At 43.1% G+C, this 11,531-nt stretch overlaps 1 protein-coding gene across 1 annotated transcript in view; it reads right to left on the bottom strand.

Moving 5' to 3' along the window:
• N4BP3 (NEDD4 binding protein 3) overlaps positions 1-5,472 on the bottom strand; it is a 25,226-nt gene extending 19,754 nt beyond the window's left edge. The window contains exon 1 of the mRNA XM_083603663.1: positions 5,326-5,472. The gene's annotated coding sequence lies outside the window, so the exon portion shown is untranslated. The remainder of the gene's footprint in view (positions 1-5,325) is intronic.
• Positions 5,473-11,531: the final 6,059 nt, after the last annotated feature.

Raw genomic sequence — 11,531 nt, forward strand, 5'->3', positions numbered from 1 at the left:
TGAAACAATTGGGTGACCTCAGGTTTTAGTATTATGAAAGGGAATAGAGGGGGATCACACTATCTAATCTTTCCACGCCACATATTTTTTCATAAATCATCTTTTTCAAACTGATGTAGTACCATAACTTTACCCCTTTCCACAAAGGGTGGCGTTTCAACCCTTGATAATTTTGATCACCCTTTCCTGCACTTCTCCAGAGATCTATGATTTCTTTTTAGAGATGGAGCTACCAGAACTGTAAAGTTCGGTCAATATAACAGCCCAGACAAACCTTTTCAACCAAGTCAGTCCCCTCTCGTCAGTCATCTAATGTGGACCATCTAACGTTACAGATTTCTTCTCCAGGAACCACTGCATGGAGGTTGCTCCAAGGGCTGTTTGCTATACCAAATGCACTTTCATGCAGTGGGGAGACGGGGTGGGGGGAACAGGACAGTTGCTACATGTGCAACCATTGTATACATTTTGGGAAGCCACACCCAATTGCAGCTCTTCAACAAGTTTGCACACATTTTACAGTACAAAAGTGAGAGCATTAGGCAAAAGACCAACTCCCTGAGAGCAGGAGAGTCTTATTCCATGTACTGCCCGTGTAAACTGTTCAGTTGCCTCTCCAAAGAAGGTGAGGCAATGGTTGGAACAAGGAAGTGGCTCATGTTTCCTGTATCCTTCTAAATCTAAAAATAGCAATTTCACAGGAAGCAGCTTGTGAAACCCCCGGGCAGGTAAGGTTGACTATGTTGGGGCATTCAAGGTTAGAAGCAATACCCAGACATTCCTTTGAGTATAAGTATTCTCAGACTTGGCTTCTGCACTGATCAGCTCTCCTTCAAAAAAGGAATGCATGCATTAAAAGAACTGCTCAACCGCTACACCAGAAATGGGGAAACTGTGGTATTCCAGATACAGTATTGTTGGATTCCAAACTCCCATCATCCAAATTCATCATAATGCTAATGTACAAGATGCACATGAGGTTGGACTAGATGACCCGTGGGGTACCTTCGAATTCTATGACCCCAATTGTCCTGCAAAGAAGCAAAAACACACACCAAAAAACCCACATACATAAGAGCAGGCATAGGCAAACTCGGCCCTTCAGATGTTTTGGGACTACAACTCCCATCATCCCTGACCACTGGTCCTGTTAGCTACGGATGATGGGAGTTGTAGTCCCAAAACATCTGGAGGGCCGAGTTTGCCTATGCCTGCATAAGAGGTTTGTTTTTAAATGACCTGCAGCTATAGTGAAAGCATTTTCTAAAGCTGTTCCTCAGTCTTGCTTTTATGATCCATATACCATTCAAAACAACAGGATGACAGAGACTAAAATGGGATGAATTGTATATATCTTTACATAGCTAACAATCTATACTGCTCAGGAAAAAAATGGAGAAAATGACTACTAAGATATCCCAGAAAGAGAATGCTCTGTTCTGAAAGCCAAACATGTATACACCAATGACTCATCAAGAACTATTAGACTTTGGAGATTCAAGAAACAAAATTGCCTTCTTTGTAAATTGAATCAGACCACTGTATTTTCTACAGTGATTCTTCAAGGTCTTCAAATAAGCAGACACTTTCCCCATCCCTTCACAGGAAATGAGATCCTGAGATTCTTTTTGACTGGAGCTTCAACAATCTGAACTGGGACCTTCTATACATGAGCAGGTGCTCATATACTACTACATTATGAGGTTCCTTCCTGGATCTATGGCTGCAGCATGCCGAGGCAGAACTTCAGGAGTTCTCATTTTTAAGGAGCTTTCTAGCGTATCTTTACAGAGGATGGAGTGTTGTGTTCTGTTTAGCCTTTAGTCATCCCCACATTTCCTCCTGCCATGACATTACACTTGGCCAAAGACATTCCAAATTGTGCAAGACCTCAAATCTTGCATTTTTGATGGGTTTTCTTTTCTTCTTCTTCAAATAAACACATTGTCTAGGTTCAATTCTGTGCTGTTAGCTTCATAATATTGGGTGGGAGGGGAGGTGGATGCAAAAAGAAAATAGGTCTGTCCAGAAGACTACTGTGTTTTGCAGCACACCATTCTCAAAGGAGGGAAGTGTCATCAGCTTTAAGTCTGTACATTATTTATTAACCTATTGTTATAACGCATCACATTATTAAAAGCGACAAGATAAAGTCAGATGGGTAGCTTAGTGTGTGCCTTATAAGCCCCTGGTACAAAGCAACAAAGTGCTCACCTAAGAGCAACACATGCAAACTCAGGGGCATTACGTACAAAGCTCTCGTTTGAGTTTACAACCCCACGAATTTGGCTTGGATTCCTTTGTCAAGACTCCAACCTTTACTGTTTGACTAATATTCTGGGACTTCTTACTACACACTTCAAATAGAATCTGGTAATGCAAGTGAAGAAGAAAGTGCCGCCATATGAGCCACCCGAATGGCGTGTGATTTGTAGTAATGAAAGATAAATGGCCTGCTGGATGCAAGCCAATCTTGTTTCTGATCTGGGTTATATTTTGCTTGTGGCACTGCTGGATGATGTATGCCTGGAGATCAACAAAATAACTTGCGCAATGTTGATCTTATTAGACTTTCAGGGTTTGGTTACGTTGGGAATTTCCCCTGATGATCACTGAGCCTGGGGGCTATTGTGTTCCCCTGCAGTGTGTGGCGTGGCTTGCAGTATGAATCATTTCAAGCTATTTTTGCAGTGTACCCACTCTCTGATCCTGGCAAACCGTGCTCTGTATTTTATAGCTTGATCTGCAGGTGGGAATTGCTGATGCTGGTGGACGAATGGTCCTGCCTTTCCAACCTCTCTAACTTGATGTCACTGATAATAATGTGTTGGGGTTGTGAAGGTGGGGCTTGACATACATCTCTAGGACTGATATCAAGTTGTTCTACCATTGGCAAATGGATTCCAGGAGTAATAGTAGATGTCTATAATCTGCTCTGATAGGGATAGATGAATTTGTCAGTTTTATTGTGTCTAGGTTTCTCGTTTTCCATGCTTAAACTCAATTTGTCCTATTTCCACAACAGTTTGATTTTTTTTTTTAAGTCAACACAAAAATTTGTACTTTTTTGCACATTTCTCCCAATAAACACCTTTCTGTGTACATTTCTGCCCAATACATGCATCTTTGCTGGCAACCTTCCCTAATACATTTTTGGACATTATTTTCACTAATATACACACTTTCCCTCAATATATGCTCTTCCTTTATATGCATTTTTTGGCTGCAGAACAGCATCTCAAATTCAGAGATGTGCAGATTTGGAAGAATAACTGTGTGCTGGTTCGCCTATTGGTTTAAAAAGTGAAAATTAGGTAAATTTGCATTAGAATGTGAACTGAAAAGATTTCTCCCTCATCCCTAGTCCTGGGTATGTCCTACAGTGTCCTTCAAGGTTTCATCTTGTCCCTTCTCCTATCCAGTTTCCATGCTGTGAAGATCTGGAGACAGGTGTTTTCAACATGCTGATCACACTCGCCCAGTTTTTTCCTTCCAGATCCTGTGATCTTGGGCATGATTACATGTACTCAATGACTTTCAGATACTATAATCTGGAGGGAGGGTAGATACATGTCACTCATAAACGTTCAGGATTCCCTGGTTGTTAAAGTAAAACTTAACATTTATGAGGATGACTTTTTTGAAGGTGATCACAAGTGGGAGGGGGAAGGTCAAATATTTAAACCAACCACTGGCTTTATGTTGTATGCTGCCATATTCATGTGTTTGGTGTCCAGTTACAAAAGGAACTGGAATTTTTGCTCGTGGGGGTCCATAGCCCTTCAGGGTGGTCTCTTCTAACAATAGGGTTAGTCCTAGCAAAGGGGAGCAGTCTCTTGTGCTGGCTTCATTCAATTCACTCTAGTTAACAATCTCAGTATGTCACTTGCATTCACTGGTCACACAGTAGGGGGTCTCTGGAAGGAATGCTCTGCCCTGTGCTAGGCAGGAGACCACAAAGGGAGAGAATGATCACCTTCATGGTTCCTTAGAAATAACAGGCCAGAAGAAGTGGCGAAAGGATAACGTTCAATGGAGCTAGCATAGCACAGAAGGGGATACATATACAAAATCATCATAAAGTTTGTATTCCAGATTAATTCATCCAGATTATCTGCCACACCTCAGAGCCATGCTCACAGACCACACCATGCAATTCTAATGTGGGTAAATATTAGTTTCAATAATTTAAAAAGTTTACTCCTTTGTTGCTTTCACCACCTTGGCTGAGAGAGCAGTGGGGCTATTAAAGAATAAAAAGTGGCACTTCATTCCTTTTAGATATCTGGAGCTGGTCTCACTCTCAGTTAACAGACAGGATACTTTACAATTCAACTGTTTCCCAGCTTTTACTTTATTTCCAGGGAGCACTTAACGTGGGTGTTCATGTAATACCGGTAAGAAAGAGCACTTTAACCCCAGACGTGTGGCAGACCCCTGTCTATCCGGGAGTAAACTGCCAGGGTGTTTGATGGCCAGAAATATGTAATGCCACTTGCTCAGATCTTTGCCACATGTGATGCTTGTCAAGTCCTTGTACGGTTTTTGTTTGTTTTGTGTGCTTTTTTAATTTCAAACACAAGCACAAGTACATGTTCCGGTTTATCCAGATCTACGACTAGGTAGAAAGCTATCCCAGAATGAATGTCACAATGTAAAGTTACCCGGGAGGCAACCTCTGCACTGACATAAGCTCCCAGCACGGATCGTTTAGATATCCCCTACCATCATTGCTACCACGCAGGCAAGCGGGAAAGTATTCTACTGCGCAGAGCCTCTCTGCTGCGCAATTCCCAAAGAACGACGGCGCGCACCAATAAAAGGATGCGCCTTTCTCTCCAACACCAAGTCGCGGGGTCGCCATTCGCCTTCGCCGGGGCGAAAAACCTGCGGCCCTCTAGCCTGATCTTCACCACCGAACTCCTTTGCTGCGACGCCCGGGGCAGCGTTACGAGACCGGGCAGGGTTCCCCGTCTCTGCGCGCCCCGACGCCTCCATTTCCAGTCCAGCAACACTCAGACTCCGGCCCCATGAGCCAGCCACCCCGTCCCAAGGGAACCCCGTTGAGTCCGTCCCAGACCCCCCAAAGGCAAGACACGCTGCTCGCTCGGAGCTGCATTCGCAGACGATCGGGGAACCACGTGTAAACGAAATGAGAGAGGGCTAGATCCATCTCGGTTTCAGACCCGGGAGAAGGGGGGAAGCAAGCGCCACTGTCCGAAAGCGGATGAGAACAAAGAGCCACCCGCCAGATGGACAGGTCCCAGCCTTAGCCCGGACCCGGGACAGTTTCCCCGAGGAGAGCGGCGGCGAGCAGCGACTCACCATGATTGCTGCCTGCAGCCTGACCCCGGCTAGACTGGGCTGGACTCCATCCCGCGACCTCCTGCTGTTGCTGCTGCAGCCCCTCGGTCGGCTCTTCCTTCCCTCGCTGAGATTTGAACACCCCACTGCAGGCAAGGAGCCCGGGAGTCTCTGGCTGCGCCGCTGGGGAGGAGGCAAAACCTGGTCTGGATCCGCTCGGCATCTGCGCCTACCCACGTAACAGCGAAGGGAGCAGTGGCCCTCGCGGTGCTGCGGCAAGAGCAATGGCAAAGCGCGGCCTGGATTTCGCAAACTTGAACCTCCCAAACCAAATGGGACGCAGGGTAAAGGCAGGTTCAGTGGCCACTTGCGCTGGGTGCCCTCCCACTGACTCAGGTAAAATGGCACCTGCGTAAGTGGCTAAATTGTCCCCCGAGACCAGGAAAAATTACACCTTTTGAGATGACGAATGCCAAAGCATGGAATTATTCCATGAATACCCAGGAAGCAAATGCGGAGCTGGGACGTCAAGAGCAAGCGATTGCAGCCAGAATCCATCACTCTGGAAAATCCGAAAGGTTGGGGTGGTTGCCCACGGGAAATCTCCAGGGAGCAGAATAGGGCAGGGGCTGACTTAATTAAAAACAGGAAATTGCTCTTCCTAGAATTTAAATTATAGCACTTTGATAAAAGTTTGCTTGCAGGTTTTGGGTTGAAGGCTGGTTCACTCCAGAAGTTGTGTGCTGTGTGTGATCTTGTCTTCCAGTGTTTTAATTTCCCAAACTTTATGCAGTAACCAAGGCTAAAGGGTGTTTGAGAATAGAACACCTGTGTACTTTTGAAGAACAAATGCCCAGTGTCTTCCAATGGATAATATTTAAATTTGAGCCTCTGTACTTTCAAGTCCACATTTTTAAAGTGGGAATAAGGGTGGAATTATGAAGTTGTTCTAAATTCCATAATGCACTTATCAGTAAAAAAATGCTTGGTAATGATAGAGAATATAGCGTCAAAATGCTATGTACAGTTTGTGTGGGTTTTGCTTCACAGAACTTTGATAACACCAGATTTATTTCTTTTGAGTTTTTTAATTATTACTACTGTTTTAAATTTATAAGCTGCCTTTCTGGACCAAGTCCCCTCAAGGTAGGCAAACAAAATGCAAGCATAAAATTTAATAGATAAAATATTACAATATTGTTACAGATTTTGTATTATTTTTAAATACAACCCCTGAACAATACATTCAAATATAATTCAACCAGTATAAAAACCATTGTAACTCAAGCCATTAAAATCCAATGGGGGGGGTGGCTTCAAAGATACTACAATCCCTCTGGAAGATGTTCAGAGTTGGATTTATGGTAAGTCTCCAGGAAGGGAAAATTCTGTTATTGTGGGGCAGCCATGATGATACAGGGTGAGGGAGTTGCCTCATGTAGAAAATTTTGGGATACCCTAAAGAGATGGTTATAGCCACTATATAAAGATTTTCTGTGTCAGGCATCCCTATGCAGTATCTTGCATCATTTCTGAGTTCAGCACTGAAAATATTTTCCTGTTAGGAGAGAATAATTTCATTTCCACTCAAGACAAATATATAGTAGTCACAACACCCTTGGTGATTACAAGGCCATTGCTGGAGGAACTGACAACATAACAGCAAGCTATTCTCATGGCTCCCCAATAATCTTTCTGCATAACACAGTAGAGCTGTTATCTGTTTTTGAGATGCACATTAGCAGAAATGTGTGGATGTCCAACTTAAGCTGGAAAATTTATCTATGCTCTTGAGCCAGTCTTCGAATAGCCAGTCTTTGTAACCCAAAGCAAGATTACTGCTTGTTTGGTGCAAAGACTAAAATCACAACAGAGCTGTTCCAAGTAAGAGATGAAAATAAAAAGGCCCCACTGTTGGAAAGTAGGTCCCCAAGTACTTTGTTTTACTGTTGTTGTTTTACTTCACATTTTATCATAAATGAAGCCTGAAGTGGATTACTTAGAGCCAAAGAACATATTACATGCATGGTTGTATAGAACAGATTTTGTATGATTGCATTTACTAGATCTGTGGTATTTGTTTATAAATGGCCGCCATTACAGAGGAGGCCAGATTAGGGATCCTGGCACACACAGGAGGTAGTAACTCCCTGTCCCTCATCCCACTTTGGTGCCACAATTTATTGAATGACTATCACCCTCACAAAGTTGCTACTTGCCTCAAGAGCTGATCAATGCCCTGAGCAGATGAACCCTACTGAGTCTTTTTAATGGGGACTCAGTACAGACAAATGGGGCTTCACTTACTAGGTGAGAACAGAACCCTTCTTGGAAATCAGATTCAGTCTTGGTACGTCTGACCAAGCTCCATTCCTGCATTTGCTCTTACCCAAGCTCACTTTTGTCAGGAAGGCATGTTGTGATTTTAATCTGCACAGCTGAAGCCCAGCTTCCCCCTCCTCCTCAGCCATGAGATCCCACAGTTGTTACCTTTTGACTATAATTCTTCCCTCATTTCCAGCTGCTAAAGCACATTAAAAGAGGCTAAAAATATACTAAACACTCCCCTGATGTGACAGCATTGCTTTACATGGAAAAGTAATTGCCACCGGGATGGTTCGTGATCATGAGCTGGAGGAGAGGCATCAACTAGATGCTGGCAATCAGAGAACCCCTGCCCTGGAAGCCAAAAGGAAAATGTGGGGAAACTGTGTAGTTCTGACAGGCAGAATGCCACAGCTATTGTGGGCGGTGAGGTATTTTGAAATTAGAGGGTAAGTAAGTACTGCTATCACCTGATTTAATTATTGTCCTTTACAGCTATCGGAACGAGAGAAATTCTTCATCCCAGAGCCAGCCATATCAGCAGTTCCAAAATTCAACACAGCCGGGGATAAGAGGCACTTGGCAATAAATTTACAGAATCCCCACAGAAATAAAACTGGATATTCCATAGGTCTCTCTGCAGTGCCTACGATTCTTACACATGCATGAGGCAAATTTCACTGTGGATACCATAACATGTTCCCCACTTTCCTAAGCACCGAGTAGTCCAGGACTAACATTAACATGCTTTAGTTTCTTTTGGATGAAAGAACACTGGAGGCTTATGATGTCTTGGTAGTGCTTGTTTCTTTACAAATATATAGTTGAGCATATTGGAAGTTAATGGGATCATGTAGCAGGTAGCACAGTCTCTGATCTTGACCCAGATTCCTTTGTTTCTATCTGAATGCTAGCCTCAGCAAAAACTCCCCTATCTGGCTGATTTGCTCTGCTTCTATCTAAAATTGCAGAACTGGCTCCAGACCGTTTCTCTGTCCTCTGCAGTAGCTGTTTTGTGTTACAACCCCAAATTCTGATGCATTACATTCCAGAGTCTTGAGACAGATTCCTAGCAAAGAAGGAACATTTATTATTCTTTTTTTCCAGAGGGCTGGCCACATTAGCCTCTTGCAGCAAAAATAATAAGAGTACAGGCACCTTGCAGACTAGTTAAGTGACATCCCCACCTGAGTACACCTTTGTCAGTCTTTAAGCTGCCATAAGACTCTTTGACTATTTTAAGTCTCTTGCCAGTGATAGGCCCATTCAGGATACAACCCAGATTGCCAGACAATAGTTTTTAGAAGTACTTGATTGGCCATAGAAGTGCACTTAGTGGTGTTTTGGGCCCTGTGGAACACCCTCCCACTAGATGTTAAAGAGAGAAACAACTAACTGACTTTTAGAAGACATCTGAAGGTAGCCCTAAACCCTTCAGATGTCTTCTAAAAGTCAGATAGTTGTTTTTCTCTTTGACATCTGGTGGGAGGGGGTGGGTGAGGGTGGGAAGCTTTTAATGTTTAATAGACTATTGTAATTTAATATTTTTTTGGAAGCCGCCCAGAGTGGCTGGGGAAACCCAGTCAGATGGGCGGGGTATAAATAAATTATTACTATCATCATCATCATCATCACATAACAGACAAACCAGGGTATAACATATGTGGCCAAACATGCAGGGTAGAGATCAGAATGTGACCCTTAATAAAAACATATTTCAGCACTATAAACAGCATTGAAGTGGCAATGCCAGCATCTAGTTGATGCCTCTCCTCCAGCATCCTTTTCTGTGAACTGTCCTGAGACCTCCAGGTGTATGGTGGTATCGAAATTAAATTAAATTAAATTAAATTTGAATGAATGAATGAAATCCAACCCTCATCACATTCTGTGGACCAGAAAATATAATAGGAGTATCTTTCAGTTTTGGAAACAGCAACCCCAGATGTCCCTTAAAATAAGGCATAATTCTCAATTCTAGGAGGTGCCAGGCTCTTCTTTTCATAGAGGGCTTTCTTGTAATTTTCCTTTTCTTATATTGTTTGTTATTAATGTAAGAAGAACCTGCTGGATCAGGAAAAGGGCTCATCTAGTTCAGCATCCTGTTCTCACAGTGGCCAACCAGTTGCCCAGATGAAGCCTATAAACAGAACACTCCCCCCACTTGCGATTCCCAGCAACTGGTATGCTGTGTTTTTTTAGCGAAAAGAAAATAGGCTGTTCAATCCTTTATTCTTCGGAGTGGAAGACATTGCAGTGGGTGTACACACCCTGAAGCATGTGTGCATGTATGTGTTCAGAAATTATCATGCAGCCCAAAAGCCATGTGCAGGAATAGTCCTGACATTCCTCTCGTGTTTTAAAATTCCCTCAGAATCGTGGGTTTTCAGAATAGGGGAGTTTGTCTGCTGCTATAATAGTCTGGCATTTACAGGAAACAGGCTGTCACCAGGCTGAATCAGTGCGGGGAGATTGTGCCAAATGAAGACACAAAGACAAGGGAACTCCTCTATCTCTGCCATCATGATAATATGTAAAGACCAAACCAGACATTATCTCAGGAAGCATATGTTCCCACTCTCAACTTCACATTTGCCATGATGTTGGAGAATGCAGGTGTAATGGAGCATTTATTTACCGAAGAGCAGGCATGTCCAAAGTCCGTTTTGGGGGCCTAATTTGGCCCGCCTAACGATTTAATCCAACTTTAATCCTAAAAAAGGTCAACAACTTTGGTTCACTTCATCAAATCTGGCCCTCTTTGAAAAACGTTTGGGCACCTCTGCCCAAGAGGATCAGTGAGGGAAACTTTATTTATATTTATATTTTCCAATATTTATATACCAGGTAAAGACAAAAGTCCTCTGGGCGGTTTACAAGTAAAAATTTAAAAACAAAAAATACAATAGGAAACTAAAATCTAACCCAGAATAAAGCCAGCAACAGAGAATGACACCAGTACAACCAATATAAAAAGCAGAAAAATAAAATGAAAATGAATGAAAATATCTTCACCTGGCATCTGAAAAAGTCATCATCTGAAAGTCAAAAGTCATCTGAAAAAGTCAGACCTCTCTGGGGGTGCTAACACTGGAAAGACCCTCTCCAGTAGCCATCCTCATTTGTTTCATTTTGTCAACACTCTATTCTGCATTCATATGGCAGAAGAGAAGTTCACAGGCACAAAATAATCATGCTCCGGGTATTAGGTATGGACTTATCCCAAACTGAAAAAGAAATAAATTGTTTGGAAAGAACTGCTGTGCAGGGCCTGCACCACAAGGAAATCTCCCGCATGCAAGATAACCAATTGTTTTCACAAATGCTTCAGCCACAGAGTGGTGCTTAACTTCTACACCAGCCAATTTTACCCACAGTAATTTCCCCCAGACTTACCCCCCCCCAAAAAAAACCCCCAGCTGCAGTGAGGCAGGGGATGATTAGAAACTGCCAGGGTCCATTTGTAGGGAATAATCTGTAGGCAGAAGGAGGGTAAAGCCCTTCTTTCTCGCTCCTCTCCTTAGCTTTACAGTGGCATTATAGGGTGGCAGCCCCATTGTTTTGCTGTTAACAACTGGTTCTGTCCTTGGCTTGTGAACTCTGAGATTAGACATTTGGTGGTGGAGCCTGGGGGTCATGGAGGCTACACGGCCTGAGATCCCTTCCTTCTCCGTAATTTTATGTTTTCGCTGAATAAAGATTATGATTTTGATGCCAGAGGGAGTACCGGAAGGAGGTAAATGAATGTTTGTAGTACAAATAAAGTACCAGTTTCTACTAAGGAACAGAAATGTAGTTATTAATGAATAATGCTTTCTTGCTTCTTTACTTCAATCTTTCAAACAACTTTACCTTCTGACTTGGTTTTCCTGAGAGGTTCATCCTGGGACAGGGTACTGAAG

Source organism: Podarcis filfolensis, assembly GCF_964270895.1.
Source record: "Podarcis filfolensis genome assembly, chromosome: 2".
NCBI classification, from domain to species: domain Eukaryota; kingdom Metazoa; phylum Chordata; class Lepidosauria; order Squamata; family Lacertidae; genus Podarcis; species Podarcis filfolensis.